This window comes from Ovis canadensis, chromosome 13 (genome assembly GCF_042477335.2).
Source record: "Ovis canadensis isolate MfBH-ARS-UI-01 breed Bighorn chromosome 13, ARS-UI_OviCan_v2, whole genome shotgun sequence".
In the NCBI taxonomy this organism is placed as follows: Eukaryota; Metazoa; Chordata; class Mammalia; order Artiodactyla; family Bovidae; genus Ovis; species Ovis canadensis.
The window spans coordinates 74,885,249-74,903,185 of NC_091257.1; the positions used below are offsets into that span (position 1 = coordinate 74,885,249).

At 48.4% G+C, this 17,937-nt stretch overlaps 1 protein-coding gene across 1 annotated transcript in view; it reads right to left on the reverse strand.

The window, feature by feature from the left end:
- SNPH (syntaphilin) overlaps positions 1–17,572 on the reverse strand; it is a 42,622-nt gene extending 25,050 nt beyond the window's left edge. The window contains exons 1-2 of the mRNA XM_069548232.1: positions 17,488–17,572; positions 17,141–17,250 (exon numbers count right to left, since the gene is read on the reverse strand). The gene's annotated coding sequence lies outside the window, so the exon portion shown is untranslated. The remainder of the gene's footprint in view (positions 1–17,140; positions 17,251–17,487) is intronic.
- Positions 17,573–17,937: the final 365 nt, after the last annotated feature.

Consider the following 17,937-nt stretch of genomic DNA (forward strand, 5'->3'; position numbering starts at 1 on the left):
TCAAACTGTGATGCTGGAGAAGACTCTTGAGAGTCACTTGGCCAGCAAGGAGATCAAACCAGTCAATCCTAAAGGAAATCAAACCTGAATATTCATTGGAAGAACTGATGCTGAAGCTGAAGCTCTGATACTTTTTGGCCACCTAATGTGAAGAGCTGACTCATTGGAAAACACCCCGATGCTGGGAAAGGTTGAAGGCAAAAGGACAAAAGGGTGTCAGAGGATGAGATGGTTAGATAGCATCACCAACTCAGTGGACATGAATTTAAGCAAACTCCAGGAGATGGTGAAGGACAGGGGAGCCTGGCATGCTACAGTCCATGGAGTCCCAAAGAGTTGGACATGACTTAGTGACTGAATGGCAACAATAACAATCTATACAGGGCATGTGTGGGGGCCCAGGAATCAAACTTAGGGCCTCCTCCTTAGCACACTGGCCTCCTTGCTCTCACAGACCTAGGCTTCACTCTGCCCAGTGTTACTTCTAGGAACACCTGAGGCTAGGAGTCCAGGAACCAGAGGCTTGAGAAATGGAATATTCCATGTTACATCAGTAAACAAGGGTGTCATAGTCATCAGTGATGGTAGGTAGCCTTCCAAGCCACTGAGCCCTAAGGAAACTCAGGAAGGTGGAGGATACCTGCCACCTAGCAGCCATCAGACTGCAGCCACTCTCTACCATGAGCCCTGAGGAACTCAAGGTGTGAAAGCAGAATATTGGCCCCAGATAGCTGAAGTGCAAATCAAAAGAATGATGACTTCAGCACAGCCAAATATATAGAAAAATATATATATATATGAACGATTTCAGTGAGCCCAGACTCTTGCATCTTCCCCAAAATAGAAAAGCACTAAATTCCTTAACTTGGGAAATTCAGCTTTTTTAATTAACAACAATCTTTTGATGTTCAGACTGCCTGTCCTTTGTTGCAAAACTTCTGTGTAATCTGGCTCCTTCCCTTGCCTCCTCAGAACCGTTGTCTCAGGGTAACTAGAGATGCTGTCTCTTGGGCTTAAAGTCCTAAAAATCCCCACCAGATGAAATATAACTCTCAACTTTTAGGTTGTGAACACTTTCTAAGCTGACAGGGTCAAAGCCAGAGGGTGGTCAGAGGCAGGAAAGTCCAGAGGTCCCAAACTGGCAGCCCACAGGCTATATCATGCAAATAGACCAGTTTGCTTTGGCCTGCATGTGTGTGTATTTTATTTTCAGTCAACATTTATAACTTGAAAGATTTCATACTTAAAAAACCTGGAGATTTCTAGCCTGTCTTAACCCCAAAGATCCCGTGGCTCTGTGCCTGCATTCCTGAAGGGCAGTGATGGACTGAGGCTGAAAAGTGGCTCCATTTGGTCAATTCTCACCTGCACTCTTGCTCTTTACCTGGGTTTTTTTTTTTTTTTTTTGGTTAGCTGTCTGGTGTTGGAGTTTGGAATCTCTAGTCTAGTCTGATCCCATTTTATAGGTAGAGGATGTGAGGTTGGGGGAAGGGGTGGCCCTTGCCCAAAGCCCCAGGATGAATAGGTGGAGTTGAGACTCGAACCCTTGCAGTTCTGAACCCAGGGCACTGGACATACAGGGAAGTTGGGAACACGGAATGAGGGACTTGGGCTGAAGGGCAAATTCTGCTGAGGAGAAGTCTGCTGGGGCAGAAAGGTAAAGCAGAGACCAACAGCTCTGGCTGCAGTTAGCACAAAGTTCTCTCCTCCCCACCTGCTGGCAAACACCGCCTCCTGACTATATAAGCTAAACTCTTCTTGGCTGTGTTGACACAAGGCTCTCAGGTGTCCCTCTTCCTGACTTTTCTCTGGAGCACACAAACATCTTCATAATCACAGGGGCCCTTGAGGAGGCGTGCAGAGCAGGGGCTTTTCCTAGGGCAGAATCCATCTGGAAAACTTAATTCTCAGCAGAGGACTGATCATGGGCTTTAGCTTCCTCATCTGCAACATGGAGTTTCCATTGGGAATTTTAATCAGATAATGCTTGTGAAGAGTCCTGGCACACACTACCCAATGAGCAATAATTCCATTTCCTTATTTTATAAACCAAGGCCCAGAGACATAACTCATCCCAAGAAGGTCACAAATTAGCTACAACTGGATAATTTTTAAATGTTAAATATAGCTCTATTTATGAATATTGTTACTACAGCTATAGGGCTTTGCTGGTGGCTAAGATGGTAAAGAATCTGCCTGCAATGCGAGACACCCTGGTTTGATCCCTGGGTCAGGAAGATTCCCTGGAGAAGGGCAGGGCAACCCACTCCAGTATTCTTGCCTGGAGAATTCCATGGACAGAGGAGCCTGGTCGGCTACAGTTCATGAGGTTGCAAAGAGCTGGAGATGACTGAGGAACTAACACATTCCAACTATAAAAGTAGCATGCACCTTAAAAAAAAAAGAAAACCCTCCAGTTTTGCTACTCAAAGATAAACCACTGATTAATTTTATTGTTGCTCCTTCTAGTTTTTCCTAAGCATAAAAGAAAAACTGTATTGGTTGGGGCGGGGGTTGTTATTTTTACACAGTTATAGCCATGGTAGCGGAGAAGGCAATGGCACCCCACTCCAGTGCTCTTGCCTGGAAAATCCCATGGGCAGAGGAGCCTAGTAGGCTGCAGTCCATGGGGTCATGAAAAGTTGGACACAACTGAGCGACTTCACTTTCACTTTTCACTTTCATGCATTGGAGAAGGAAATGGCAACCCACTCCAGTGTTCTTGCCTGGAGAATCCCAGGGACGGGGGAGCCTGGTAGGCTGCCGTCTATGGGGTTGCGCAGAGTCAGACACGACTGAAGCAACTTAGCAGCAGCAGCAGCAGCAGCCCCAGCCATGATAGAGAGGCAACTTTGTATCTTTCAAAAATTTAACACAGTTTATGAATTGCCCATGATATGGCATTTTCTTTATAAAAAGTATTTTATGGGCTGTATAATAGTCCATTTCATGGCTCCATCATGGTTATCCTTAACATCCTCTTTTGTTGAACATTTAGACTTTTTCACTCTCAAAAAGGATGCCACAGTAGGCATCTTCATGCATAAATGTTTCTCTGTATTTAGAATTATATCCTCAGGATGAATCCCCAGGAGATTTGTAGGGTTAAAGAGTATGAATACGCTGCCAACTGCTTTGCTAAAGGGTTGAGTTGCCAGTTGATTCTCCCCCCATAACATATGCACAGCAGCTGTATTTCCCCTCGATAAAACCACAGTCACTTAGTTTTGCCTCCTAAAAGGCAAGGAGTTCCAGTTCAAACACAAGAATTATCCAAGACAGTCTTTCTGCATCTCTGGTGATAAGTGTTCTCACACCCACGTGGCAAAGAGGGAAACTGAGGCCTCCTGGAGAGCCTGAGCTCAAAAGTGGCTTACCTCCATGCTCCCTCAAGCTTTCTCCCTCTCCTACTCACAGCCCTTCTTATCCGTGTGGCGGCTCTGGCAAGGCCATGTTGGCCAGTGTTTACCGAGTGTCTATGTGCACTGGGTTCACCCTGGTGGTCCCAGTAATCAGAGTGTGTGTCAGGGAGGGGCTGGGCAGAAGATGGAAAGTCTCTGCAGAACTCAGGAGCAGGTTTCTGCAGATGGACGCAGAGCTGTCTGTGGGGATCATTCCAGGTTGAGCACAGGAGGCAGGAGTCAACACTCCAGAGGCCTGCGGGAGGACAGCAGAGACAAGGGGCTGGGCATACCAGTCAGACAGTGTAGGGCCCAGAGGGAGCACAGGGGAGACTGGGTGCTGTTGGAGCACCTTTTGAGGCTACAGTAAAAAGTTATGAGCAGAGAAAGGACAAGCTCAGGTTTAGAGCATGGAAGGCAGCCCTGTACCATCCCTGCTGAGTGTGGGCTGGAAGAGATGAGGAGAGGCACCGGAAGACGGAAGATGGGAGAAAAGGAGAGGAAGTGAGAGAAGCAAAGATGGCTTTGAGAGAAATTTATGGGGAAGACAGGGCTCGGATGAGATGGGCAAACCAAAGAGAGGGAAGAACCGTGATGATACCCAGGCCTCTAGATAGGTGAGGGTGATGGGCACTCATCACTGTCCATCCAATGTTCCTCTCCCCTCTTCCCTTAATAACAGAACCCTATTTTTGTTCACGGGGAGCTATACACCCAGTTTAAAACATACAAGTGTCCAGAGTGGCAGTGGTAGTTCTGGCCTGTGCACTGTGAGCAGTAACATCCCGGCTAGAGTCAGGCTAGCTGTTGTTTAGCCTGTGAGGGCCAAAAGAGAAGTGGGCATCATGTCTTCAGTGGCTCAGAGTCTCCCAGGTGCCAGGAACAGGCTTGCGTTCAGAATCAAGGCCTAGCGGACACCAGCTGAAGGAAGTGAGGCAGCCAACCAGGTGATCAGGGCCTAAGAACCCCACATAGTCAATGTAGGCACCTGGGAATGGGCCCTGAGTGAGTGTCATCATCCATCTGTCCTGGGACACAGCCCAGCATGGGAGAGAGAGCATGGCACTGGGAACCTGGACACTCAGCTCTGCCACTGACTCACAGACCCAAGGGTGCCCCTCTCTTGAGCTGGTACCTCAGTGTCCCCATCTATAAATGGAGGAAACACCCCAACCTCATGGAGCTGTGTGACCACCTGGCCTCTGCCTTCCTTGTCAGCCTCGCCTCCCATCACACTTTCCCAAGCATCTTCACTCTCACTGATTTATCCTGTGGATTCACCACGCTCTGATATGTGCAGTGCCCTCCACCTAGAGCGCCCTTCCAAGCTTCTTCCACCTGTTTATCTTCCAAGTTGAATTCAAGCATAGATGCCTGTGTGTGGCTCCACAGAAGACAGAGTTCACAGCTCAGCCATGGTGGCTGAACTGTACCTCGGACTTTTGGAGCACTTGTTATACCAATAAGACACGGGCTGTTTATACACATCAGCTATGGATCACTATCTTCCATCTTTTGAGGGTTTCTAAGCCTACACATACACACACACACACGCACACACACACACACACACGCAGCATGTATCTGCTGGAGAGCTGCAAAAGGGCACTGGCAGAAGAGATAATGACGTCCTGATCCAGGTTCCACATGCCCAGAGCAAAGCAGAGAAATTTGCCCTGCACTGTTCTAGTCCGTGCATCTCAAACCCGGCCTTCCTTAATGAATTCACGGCGCCTCCTCCTCTGACTCCCGAAAGCCTTTTGTGGCAACAGGTGGTGCTGACACACTCTTTGTCCTTGGAGTTGGGATGGTCAGGGAGAGAGCTCTGCACCAGCCTCTCACCCACAGGAAGGCACAGTTGTGCCCATAGAGCAGACAAAGGGAGGGAGGCGCAGAGAGGAGACCTGCCTCTCTGGGGTCACAGGAATCAAAGACATCAAGACCTCCAGCCTGGGCCCTCTTCTTCTAGAGATCAGAGGACTGTGTGGGCTCTGACACCACACCCCATGGTCTCAGGGACTCAGGCCCCATGTTTGCAAAACAAAGTTGTTGAGGTATGTGAACCTGAAGTACTTCTAGGTCTGTCCTGTGATTCCACATGCTAGTAGAGAAGGATTGAATTCAGAGGCTAGAGTCTCCCAGGAAGCTAGTTTCTCTCTCTTACACACACACGTACACACACGCATTGAGTCTGAAACTCCCACAGGGCCCTCTGGGGCAAGACAGAGGTTGGGAGAAAATAGTTGCAAAATATATATTTGACGAGGAACTTGTATCAAGAATGCATACAGAACTCTTACAACTCAATAATAGTAAGACAGCCAAACGGTTAAATATTTAAAAGTTGGAAAAATTTTTGAACAAATAATTCACCAAAGAAGATATATGGATGGCAAATAAGAACATAAAAAGATGATCAATATCATTAGTCATTAGGAGAATGCAAATTAAACCCATAAGGAGAGAGCGCTATACACTTATTGGATGATTAATGATAAAAAGACTGATCATACTCAGTGCTTTGAGGATGTGGAGAAACCAGAACTCTCATACATGCTGCTGGGAATGTAAAATGGCACAACCACTTTGGAAACACTGGGACAGTTTTAACTGAAATATGTATTTACTAAAGGACCTAGCCATTCCACTTCACTCCTAGTTTACCCCAGAGAATAAGAAGGTATATCCACACAAAGACTTATACACAAATGTTCACAGCAGCTTTATTTGTAATAGCAAGAAACTAGAAAAAAAGCAAAATGTCCGTCAACAAATAAAGGGAAAAGCAAATCATGGTTTACCCTTACACACAGAGGAGTACTACCCAGAAGTAAGAAGGAATACACTATTGATAAACACAACAACTTGAATCTCTAAATAATCATGCCAGCTGAAAGAAGCCAGATCCTCTCCCCCAACCAAAAAAAGGATATGCTATATGGTTCCATTGATATAAAGTTATAGAAAATGCAAAGTAAGTGATAGTGACAGAAAGCAGATCAGTGGTTGCCTGGGGAGGGGAATGGAGAGGGAAGTATGAGAGAATGTGTTGATGGATGTGTTAATTAACTCAATGGTGGTGATGGTTTCATAGGTCGCATACCATGGCAAAAGTTACACTTCTAAGTAGGTGCAGCTTGATGTATACATCAAGAGCTGGAAGGAGGGGAAGGGGCCAGGGAAAGAGAAGAAGGCAGGGCAGCAGCAAGCAGGAGGGGTCTTTCTTGGAAGCCTGGCATATGCGCAGACATGGACACAGATGCACGGACGTACATGCACTGAGTATGAAACCACCACACGGCCTCTAGGGAAGTTCTAAGAGTCTCTCAACTCAAGAGATTCCATCTGCAAAAAACATCAAGGCTGTTTGCCATTCGCTCATTACTTGTCCAGAGTACTTTCTGTATGCCTGGCTTGCACTGGGCCCTGGGGATTCAGAGACAAATCAAACACAGGCCTTGCTCTGGGCAGTTTACGCTACTGACCATGGTGTAGCCTTCCAAAAATTCAGCCTACACATTTAGCCTCATACCCTAAACATCCCAGCTGGGTTCCCTTCATAGGATGTGTGAGAACTCTTCTTCTTAGACCTGATTTTGTTTCTAGCCTCGTCATCTCTTGGGAGAAAGCCTTCAATTAGCTCATAACTCCAGCAGATTTTTGTCCTTTATCTGTGCTAAGCAGACATCCAAGCCAAACCCCAACTGTTTCTCATAATTGACTAAGGAGATCTGAGTCAAAGTCGTCACAGAATCACAGAACTTAAGGACAGGAAAGAATGTGAAGATTTCCAAAGCCCAACGTCCTCTGATGCTGATTGAAGCACCATTTCTCTGAATAACATTCCTGTTCTACAGTCACCTAGACTCAGTTTGAATAGCTCCAGTGAGAGGGGAGCTCACTACCAACTGAAGATGTATCAGATCTTTGGAAAACTAGAGAAGTTACAAAGTTCTTTCCTTCTAACTGGGTGGAAGGGTACTAGCATTTATTAAGCACCTACTGTGTGCTAAACCCTGTGCTGCGGGCTTTATACACATGGGGTTTCTAATCTAGTTTAATTCTCTACCCAGCTTTGCTCCTATGAGGCTGGAATCATGACTATGAAGCCCATTTTTACTACTGAGGAAACAAAAGGGTCAGAGAAATCAAGTGACTTGCCCACAGTCACAAAGTAAGTCCATGTTCAAGACCAAGGTGGCAGTCCAAGCTTGTCCAGCTCCAAAGTCCATGCTCTCAGCTGACCACTCAGAGTGCAGGGCGAGGGATCTGATGCTGTCCAGGCTTGGATCCTGGGCTCCTCCACTGGAAGGCTGACCTCAGATTCCTCACAACAGCCATCTCCTGCTAGTCCTAACAACTCTGAGGCCCATCCTCTCCCAGGCATGAAGCCTACCCGCCCCATTTTTAGAAGGAAGCCACAAGCCAAGGAGTTGGCTCAAGTAGTCCTACAGCTCTAGGCTGGGCCCTGGGTACTGGGGGCTGCTCTCTGTAGCGCAGGAAATGGGAGGGCGTGGAGGGTCAGGTGCTGTCTGTCCTCTGAGCGCACAGAGCTAGGCCTAGTGACTAGGAGCCTGGGCTCTGGGAAGGAGCTGACAAACAGGGACTCCTGAAAGACAGCACATGAACTGGGCCTTGAGACAGATGGGAACATGGGGAGAGAGCAGTGGTGATGGGAAGAAAATTTCAGGATGAATTAAAGTAAAGGAGGTAGAAAGGGGCCCGTGGAGGGAATACTGCTGACTGGGATAGAATTTGACCAAGGGCCCCTTACGGACATTTCTGAAGCAGCAAAATACCCTTCTTTAGCTCTTAGGCTGGCTCATTCCAATCAGCCCCAGGGCTGGTAATCTTGTTCGGAAGAGCCCAGCTAAGGGCTGAGGGGGGAGGAATGGATATGCACAGGCCCAAAGGAGCAGAAACAGGGAGAGAAAGAGAATGAAAAAGCAAAGGGAGAAAAAGGAATGGGGAGAAGCTGGGCTCAGGAATCGGTTATTTGGTAGCTCAGCCATATACAAAAGACAAGTTGCTTCAATTCCCTGTGACTTGACTTCCTCTTTTATAATAATACTTTCCTCGAAGAGCGGTAGGAGGATGGGCCATGTCACACATCCCTGTGCCTCTTATCATTCGCCGGGACAAGGGCTGGGACCCAGCGGGGAGAGAAGCAATTGAGGCCATAGAGAGGAGGCGCATTTGTGGGGCCATCTGCCATGTGCCAGGCCCTTTTGGCAGATCATACTCTCCTCTCAGGCACGAATGATCGATCCCTCTTTGGTAAATGAGAACATGGCCCAGGGGTAGGGGCTAAGACAATTTGTCTGCGGTCCCAGGCTGACAAGCAGCAGAACTGGAGATGAGCCAGGCCTGACTCTGAAGCCAGAGCTCACCCTGAGCAGCAAGTAGCCCCTAGGAGGCCCAGGTTGGCTTCAGCTCTGTGGCCCAAATGAGAGGAGGGTGACCTTAGTCAGTGCCTTAGGCTTCACCTCACTGCAGAGGCCACATTTGGCACACCTATCTCCCCCAGGAGAGCTCAATGTCTGAAGTCTGCCACCTCCAAAAGGGAGGATGGAAGGAGGTGAGTGGTACAATGAAGAGAGGAGCAGTGGCTGGGAGGGAAGAGGACGACGTGGTGCCAAACTAGCCTCCTAATGAGGCTTTGGGAAAGACCCAGGATTCCCTGTGCCATTTCTACCATTTAAAAAAGCTCTGGAGAACAGGGGAGTGCCCTTCGCCAAGAGGTACTAACCCTACAGCCCAGCCTGACTGGTGGGCTCACCACCCTAGGACTTGCTCAGCTTACCTAGTCCTACTCCTCTCCCTTTTCCCAACCCTTCAGATCCTGCTCTAGTTCCTCCCACTAGGAAGCCTTCCCAGATCGCCCCAGCCTATGGTTACCCTTTCTCTGGGGGATGCCAGTAGCACTCACTGCTCGCATCACCTGTGACCAGTCCTATGCTAGAATTCCCGATCCTCTAGATTACAAGACTATTGAGCATCGTCATTCCAAATCCCATCACATTGCAAGAATTCCTTCTAGAACATCAAGACCTATGTGAGCAGTCTAGAGATGAGGAACTAGCTCTCAAAACATACTTCTTCATTGCTAGGTGGTTTTATCAATTTAGCATGATTTTCCTTGAACTGAGCCTAAATTGTTCTCCCTAGCTGGCACCTGTAAGTGCTGATCTGGGGACTGCCCCTCAGGGCATGTGGAAGCCCAAGATCTCTCATGTGACTGAAATTTGAGTTTCTGCATACAACTATCTTCATACCCGATGACCACTATTCCATCCCAGCAGTGTGGGAAGCCATGCCTGGGTTGGGGTTCCAGCCCCACCACTTTCTGGTTACAGGAGTATGGCCAGTTCCTTCTTTCCACTGGTCTCAGCTTCCTCAATTATAAAAATGCCCCACCTCACCAGGTGGTACTGCCTCACCTGTTGAATGTGGTAGCTTTATTGCTTTATTCATTAACCACGTTTTTTGAAGCAATATGGCTTAGAAGAAAGAACATAGCTTTAATGCCAAACGGACCAGCATTCAGTGTAGGCTCTGCTACACAGTAGCTCTGAACAAAACTACTTCCCCTCTCTGAGCCCCAGTGTCCTCATCTATAAAATGAGGACAATATATGCTAAGTGGGACTGAGTTGTTTTACGTATTGTTTTTTCTAACAAGTGTCTTGGCCTTTCTTCTGGATCTGCCCAGTTTTGCAAGGTTACTATAAAGCAGCTACCCTTTTACTGAGCTCCAGTATGTGGCAGGCACAGTAAGTGTTTCAGATGAAGACTCCATTCAATCCCCATACCCACTCTCTAAAGCAGGTACTACAATCTAGCATCTAACACTCAGAAGGCACGCAATCCAACGGCAGCTGTTATTGATATTTCTATGAGCCAGGCTCCATGTATCATCCATATATCTTTATCAGCCTCAAAATCTCCCTGAGTGGGAGGGACTGAACATCAGTATCTGCTTATAGACCGGACACTGTACACACTGGCTGAATTAATGAATGGAAATATTTCTTTGCATTCCCCCACAGTGGCCCGGGTAAAGCCTGACCACGGTAGGTGCTTGATGAATATTTGATTAAGTGGAGCCACAAAAATGTGAACTGTCCTCAGTGGCTTTAGTCTGAATCCCAGAACGCCTTGAAAGCATGTCAGTGGGGTTCCTCCAGCTAATCAGGAGGTCCTCTCTGAGAACACTCCAGGCTTCCTTCACAATCAGATCCCAGCTTTTCCTTGGGGGTGGCTATGTGGCAGAGCTGTCAAAAAGAGACCATTTACTGTCCAGACCTCACCATAACCCAGGCAGAGGTGGTAGAACTAGTGTGGCTTCTAGAGAACAAGAAATACCCCTCCTGCTGAGGAGATACCAGCACCTCTCTTCACACCTGCTTCTCAAGGGTGGCTTTTCTGCCAGCTTCACTGGCCCTCAGTCAAATTCCCTCTTCTGAGGCTGCTGACCAAGCTTCCAGAGACCCTGTGGAAGGGAGGCTGGCAGGTGCCAGGGGGCTCAGACGGGTTTGGTAGCTTCAGTCTCTAGAGACTCCTTCCTGATAGTGCTGCCAGAAGTGAAGGGGCACAAATTGGGCCTTTGAAGCAGGCGGCCCAGAAGCAGAAGATCCAAGTGGCCAAAGCAATGTGCTCCCCTGTCTTGCAGAGAGGGAGGGCATCCCTGGTTCACGTCTGCACTCTCAGCTTCATTTCTCTGTCCTCATCCTCAGCCAACAGCTATGAGTGCTACGTGTCTGGCATCTGACACTGCACATCAGGGAGCACAGACTGATGGCCTGACACAGACACACTTTAACGGGCGTATTTTAAAAGGCTGCCTAGTTGGCCACATTAAAAAAAAAATCAAAAGATGTCACAAACATTCAGATTTCTGTCCTATTTTTTATTATTGTAATTATTTATTTTTTGGCCATGCAGCTTGTGGAATCTTAGTTCCCCGACCAGGGGTTGAATCCATGCCCCCTGCTGTGGAAGCATGTCCTAACCATGGGACAGCCAGGGAAATATCTGGGTTTCTTTCTTATAAATGAGAAGATCCGACAACATGTGACCCACATTCTTGCGTGGCAGGAGTGGCAGGCAGGCTAGCAGCTGCCTCTTTCAAGCAAATACTCTCCAATTTGCTATCATCCTCCAAGGCCCAACATGGACAACAGAGTTTGAGGCTCCTTCCTTTACATGTTTTATTATAGCATATGGACCTCCTCTAGTGACCTTAGGAGGTAGATAGATAGCATCATGTCCCCATTTTACAGATGAGGAACCAGAGGCTCTAGAGGAAAAATTGGCCAGAATTTGAGCCCAAGCAGCCTGACTTCAGAGCCAAACTCAAGGACAGTGAGTGTGTGCAAAGTCACTCCAGTTGTGTCCGACTCTGTGTGACCCTATGGATTGTAGCCTGCCATGCTCCTCTGTTCATGGGATTCTCCAGGCAAGAACACTAGAGTGGATCCTCCTCCTCCAGGGCATCTTGCTGACACAGGAATTGGAACTGTGTCCACTATCTCTCCTGCACTGGCAGGTGGGTTCTTTACTACTAGCACCACCTGGGAATCTCCCTGGTCACTGCAGAATATGGACAATGCAAAAAAGACTTTAAAAAAAAATTTATATTTATTTATTTGGTTGTACTGGGTCTTAGTTGTGGCATGTGAGATCCTGTTCCCTGACCAGGGATTGAACCCAGGCCCCTTGTATTGGGAGTTTGGAGTCTTAATCACTGGACCACTAGGGAAATCCCTGCAGTGAGTTTTTAAATAAAGCAAAATGCATTTGATTTGAAGGAATCATTTTTTCTTCCTGATTTTATATAGCCTTCTTACTTTGGGAATAAAGGTATTAAAATGTTCTTTTTCTCTATATATGACTGTAATAATAAATAGAGCGAGTGTTATTTGTCCTTATTTGGCAGAGTAAAAAGTTGGCCAACCTAGGATAGATTCTCAAATGTACTGATCTTTGAAATCTGTCTGAGGACCATTGCTCTGCTATACAGCCTTCCTGTCCAGAATGAAAGCATGTTTCTGCTACTCCTCATGGTTCAAAAACCCCCCACCTTGATCCGCATCTCATCCTATCTGTGAAGAGGTAGCTTTTGAACTGAGCCTTTCCCAAACCCTTTCCCTCCAGCAAACCCACAGAGCATGTGTTCATACCTCTAGTTATATTTATCTCATACTTCCTCAGTTTACAGTTATCTGTATTCTATCCACTCTTATACCCCTTAAAGTGGTTCTAGAACAGAAGAAAGTGTTGCGGAATTGTTAACCAGTCAGTGCTTAAAGAGATCACCTCTGCCTATCATTTTGCAGGTGTGGAAAAGCAAAGAGCCTTGCCTCAGGCCACCCAGGGAGTCCTCGCAGAGCTGAGGTCAGTCTCCTGGCCCCTTGGCGCTTGCTCTTTCCACTGTACCAGGCTGCTTCCCAGATGTTCCCTTTTGGTTGGCTCAGCACCTCAGTTCAGAGGTGCTAGCATATGACAAACACTTCATAAATACCTGTTCATCAAGCAGTACAAAGCAGCCTGGGAACACAGGCCTCCTCTCTCTAAGGGCCCTTTGCTTCACATTATCTGCATCAAACCTCTACTCGGTGTGAGCTGCTCATCAAATGAAGAAACAGCCCCTTAGGTCCCTAGTGACCTAGATGTAGAAAGATACCCTTATGGCTCAGAAATGCAGTCCCCATAAGGCCAGAGTCCTGACCCCAGCCTTGCTGAGTAATCTTGGGTAAATGCTTTCACCCCTCCAGGTGTCAGGTGCTCTGAACAGGTGGAATAATGACTTGAGAAAGAAGTCCCCGAGCCTACTGGATGGTTATAGGCACTAGACAGGCTTTCCAAGAGGCGCCTCAGAGTCCTGCTTCTAGAGGCCTCTGCTGACAGGGAGGGTTCCAGGCTCCCTGAGACAAATGGATGGTTCCTTTGGAACTGAGCCACAGAGTGAGTTGGGATGGCCCCTCAGATTGTGGCCATTTTTTGAGTTGCTGCAGTCAAGAGTCAAAAACTCCTTGGAAACATCCTAATCTGGGTAGAACATTTATTATTATTACTATTACACACAAATTTAATGCAGAAAATGGCATCATTTCTCTAAAGTCTTCTTGAGAAGAGGAAGAGGCCATCCTTTTCTCCCTGTCCCATTACATTCACATCAGTGTTATCACAGCTCCTAGATGGTCCAACCATACCCACAGGCTTAGATATTTGTCTCCCTCTATTAGCTATGAGCTTCTTGAAATAAGGGATCGCCTCTTACTCTTTTCTGTATCCTATGTGCTTGGTCTAGGGCCTGATAAATAAATGATAAGCAAAGGCTGATCCATGTTTAGCCAGACAAGGAAACCCCTCCACTCTTGTTCTGGGACAAGGCCGCATTTAGGCCCTTTAGAGTCATAGAGGCATCCAGCGCATTTAGGACATGCAGAGAGAAACTGGCTAACCCAAAGCCACGCTGTCAGTGAGAAGGCTCCGACTAAAAGCAGTTCTTTCAACTCTCAGATAAACTGTTTCTGGTTCTACCACAACTTAGCTGTGTAACTCTGGGCAAGATCCTTTGTCTTCCTGCCCTGGCTTCCTCACTTGTAAAATGGGTAAGATTAAAGTCTAAGCCTACATAATAGGGTTATTTGAAGAGTAAGTGGACCTGCGTTAAACAGAGCACAGGACCTAGGAGGAGCTCCAAACGTGTGCCTGTCATGACTGTCATTCACTCCCAGCCATTCTCCTTGCTAAAGGGGCACTGGCCGCTCATCAGCAAAGCCGAGCTTGCACTGCAAGGATGACTTTACAGCACTAACTTACACACTCGTCAACCCAGCAAGTTCCCCCGCAACAGTCCCTTTGGGGAAATGCCTGATCTTTTGTCACGAATCCTTCACAGCTTTCCCTTCTCCAAAGCCCTAGGCACAGTTACAAGTGTACACACATCTAACAGTGACTAGAAGCGGAGGTAGCAAAACCTTTGCAAGAGCTCACCCTTTCGACTCAGATAGACCAGGTGTCGGATAACAGTTCTGCCACTTCGAGCTCTGTAGCCTTAGGAAAGTCACTCTCTCTAAGCCTCAGACTCTTCTACTTTCACATCAATATAATCTGTTACAAGGATTACCTGAAATAGGTAATGGTCTGCTATTCCATAAGTAATATTCAGAGTAATAACAGTTGTCTAATTTTTATTTAACAAAATCCACTTGACAAAATGTCATAAGCAGAAACAAGCTTCAGGATCATGTCTTCTCATGTTATACCTGGGGAACTAGAGGTCCTGAGAGGAGCTATCATTGGCCCAAGGCCACTCAGTGCAGTGGTAGTAGAACAAGACCTGGGACCTGGGTCTCCTGATTTTTTGCTACTTGTCCATTTTGACTTGTTTGATTCTCCTTATCTGCTCCTTCCCCGAAATACAAGAAGAGGCTGGAATCACTCTCCTCCCATTTTTTTTCTCTTTATGCTCATCTTTCACCAGCCAGAACCACCTGTTTGTCAACATCATCACTCCCCAAGGCACATCTAGTTCCTGCAAGCCTGACTCAGGGAGAAGGTGAAACAACTGTTGGCCACTGGCAATAGCAATAGTAAGAGCAATAATAATGACAACCAACAATTGGCACAGTACTATACTTAACAATGCTTTTCCCTACACTGTCAACACACTCCCACAGTTTCTCTCTGACCTAGTTGGTTTAGGGACATAATTTCCTCAAAGTGTTATTTGACCCAACACTTACTGAGGACCTCCTTTACACCTAGCCATGGGCTAGAGGTTGAAGACAGAGAGAGAAAAAAGTCCAGGCCTCTGCCGGGAGGAGCTCACAAACTAATGGGGACATAGTGGAGTTGGGGAAATAATTTCTTATGGCCCAAATGGTGCAGCAGCAAAATGCCCTGTACTACCCTTATGGGGAGCCTTCTTTATCATGCTGTCAAGAGGCAGAAAGTATCTGTGGAATAAACTGCAATAAGAAAGGGTGAATGTAAGGCTGAACAGGACAGCAGGAGGGACAGTAAAGAATAGGAAATACAGACACCAAAGTCTTGACCTCCTTATCTCATGGAGATTCTAGTGAGAGACTCTTGGAGCACAAGGGAGCAGGAGTGGGATCCAGGTGAAAACAGGAAGGTTTGGTCTCTGCCTCCCTGTCAGCACATAAGATTTTGATGCTTCTGTTCCCTAAGGGACTCTGCTCTTTGATGCCAACATTTTCCAAACCCAGTGCTGGGCTACATGTGCCTCCTTAGGACCACCGTTTGCTGGAATGATGTCAGCATCCTTGCAGCGGAAATGTTTGTACCTCCTGCTTGTTTCCTAGGCCCCTCAGCCTGGCAGCCCAGCCCACTCCAGCACACATTATCCCCTGGCAGGGAACCATCTATAAGGATGTGGAAGAGACTGGAGGGGAGGTGAGAAAGCACAGAGCTAAGAGGAGCCACCCCTCCCCTCCTCCTCCAGTCTACCTCCCAAGTTCCACATCCCTGAGAACCTACTATGTGCCAGGTACAGGCAGTATTTTCAGTTCTTTCATATAGGTCTCATTCAGTCTTCACATCAACCTTCTGAGAAATTCTTCCCAGATTTACAGATGAAAAAACTAAAGCTTGGTAGAGGGAAGTAGCTTGACAAAGGTCATTCCAGTGATGGCATGAAGATGACAATACAGGACTGTCTGACGCCTCCAGTTCTGCAAGGCCCAACAGTCAATGCTTTCCTAGAGAAGTCCTGAGTTTAAAGAGATCAACTGAGGAAACCCCAATTATTTCATAGACCCAAGTTTAAATTCTAGATTGCTTTGAATAGAGATGTCCCCCTGACATGTGAGAGCTGCTTGAATGGCATATTAAAATCGTACAGACCATCTAATTCAACTCCTGCATTTAACAGACAAGCAGACAGACACCCACGCCTAAAGGATTTTAAGATGGCTACTTGGGGCCTCTGAGCAGACTAAGGGACATCAAGAACCCCAATCTCTGGCACCTTCCCTCCCTTTCCCTGCCTGCAGAGATCACCTTCCTTGGGGAAACAACTCTAGCCTATCCCACCTCCAGATGGACAGAGAGGGTGGAGGAAACAGGCCTCTTAATCAGACTGCAGGGGTGAGGGAGGGAATGTGGGACTTCCCTGGCTAGTTGGTGTTCCAACAGCCCAGCTCCCGGCTGAGGAGCAGAAGGAGAGATTATCACATCTCAAGGAAGCTCCAGGGAGACTGAGGCTCAGAGCTCCTACTCTAGGGGTCAGGAGCATTTTTTCCCAAATCTACCGCAGGGCCTTGATTCTTCTCAGGGGGGGAATAAGGGAAGGAGGCAGTCATTGGCACTTGACCTTGGGCTGGGTTTGAGGTTCCATCCTCCCCCCACCCTCAGGTACCCTTGCTCCTTCCTCCTCCAAAAAGGAAAAAGGCTTAAATGTTTGCCAAATGCTGGAACAGGAAGACAAATAGAAACGGGGTGGTCCCTAAAATCCCCTAAAATCGCCCACTTCAGGCATCTTTTCTGCTGCTACCAGCATCCTCTAACTGGTGAATTTCAAGGTGGTGGCGGTGGTGGGGCGCTTAGAAGGGTGTAGGGAAATGAAGGGAGGGTAAGAATGAGTCACTGTTAACCCCTCCGCGGCTGGTGCCCTCTGAGGGATTCTACCGCAGCGAGCGGCCCCCGCCCACAGCCCGCAGCGGTGCAGCACACGCGGCCCCCCTCCTGGCTCCGCCGAGGCCTCCTCACCTGAGTCCACTCGCCTTCCGCAGCCCCGCCGGCGGCTCTCACCGCTCCGGCCCGGCTTGGCGCAGCGCCTCTGCAGTCGCTGCTGCAGCTGCCTGGCCCAAATCAGCAACCTGCGGCGGTGGGGAAAACAGACAGACAGGGGCGGGTGAGCGTGGGCGGGGACCCGGGGCGGTCGAGTCCCCCCGCCGCTGACAGCTGGGCCGCCGCAGCCCGAAAAGCCAGGAGGGCTGGCTGACCGCTGGGCACTCTGGCCGCTCCCCCGCGCCTCCCCTTCCCCCACCCTCACTTGGCACTTTGGGCGCGGCGGCAGCGTTGGGGCGGTGGTCCCCGGAGGTCCCTGTCATCACCTGCGGAGGCTTCCATGGCTTCGGCTGCCCTGCCCAGGCCGCCGAACTGCTCTCCGGAGCCCCTGCTGGAGGCGGCTAGCTGGGTGCTCGCCGGGGCTGGGGCTGCCGGGAGGGAGGGAGGGACAGGGAGGGTGAGGTGGATGCAGGGGACCAGCCAGTCGGCGGCTCGCCGGCAGCTGCGTAAGCGCCCAGTCTTCACTTTCCTTCTTAAAGAGATAGTTAGCATCTTGCTCCAAGAGATTTCGGGAGCGGCGATGCCAGCATGCGCCGAATAGGGGTGGCCTCTCCCACTTCCACACCGGCCTGTACTTAGAGCCGGTGGTGGCACCTGGCCAGAGCATGTTGGCTCACTGACAGGTCGTGTGACCCTGGACGAGTCCTGTCACCTCTCTGGGGCTCAGTTTTCTCATCTGTGACATGGGATGTTGATACCAAACTCACTTCTTGTCA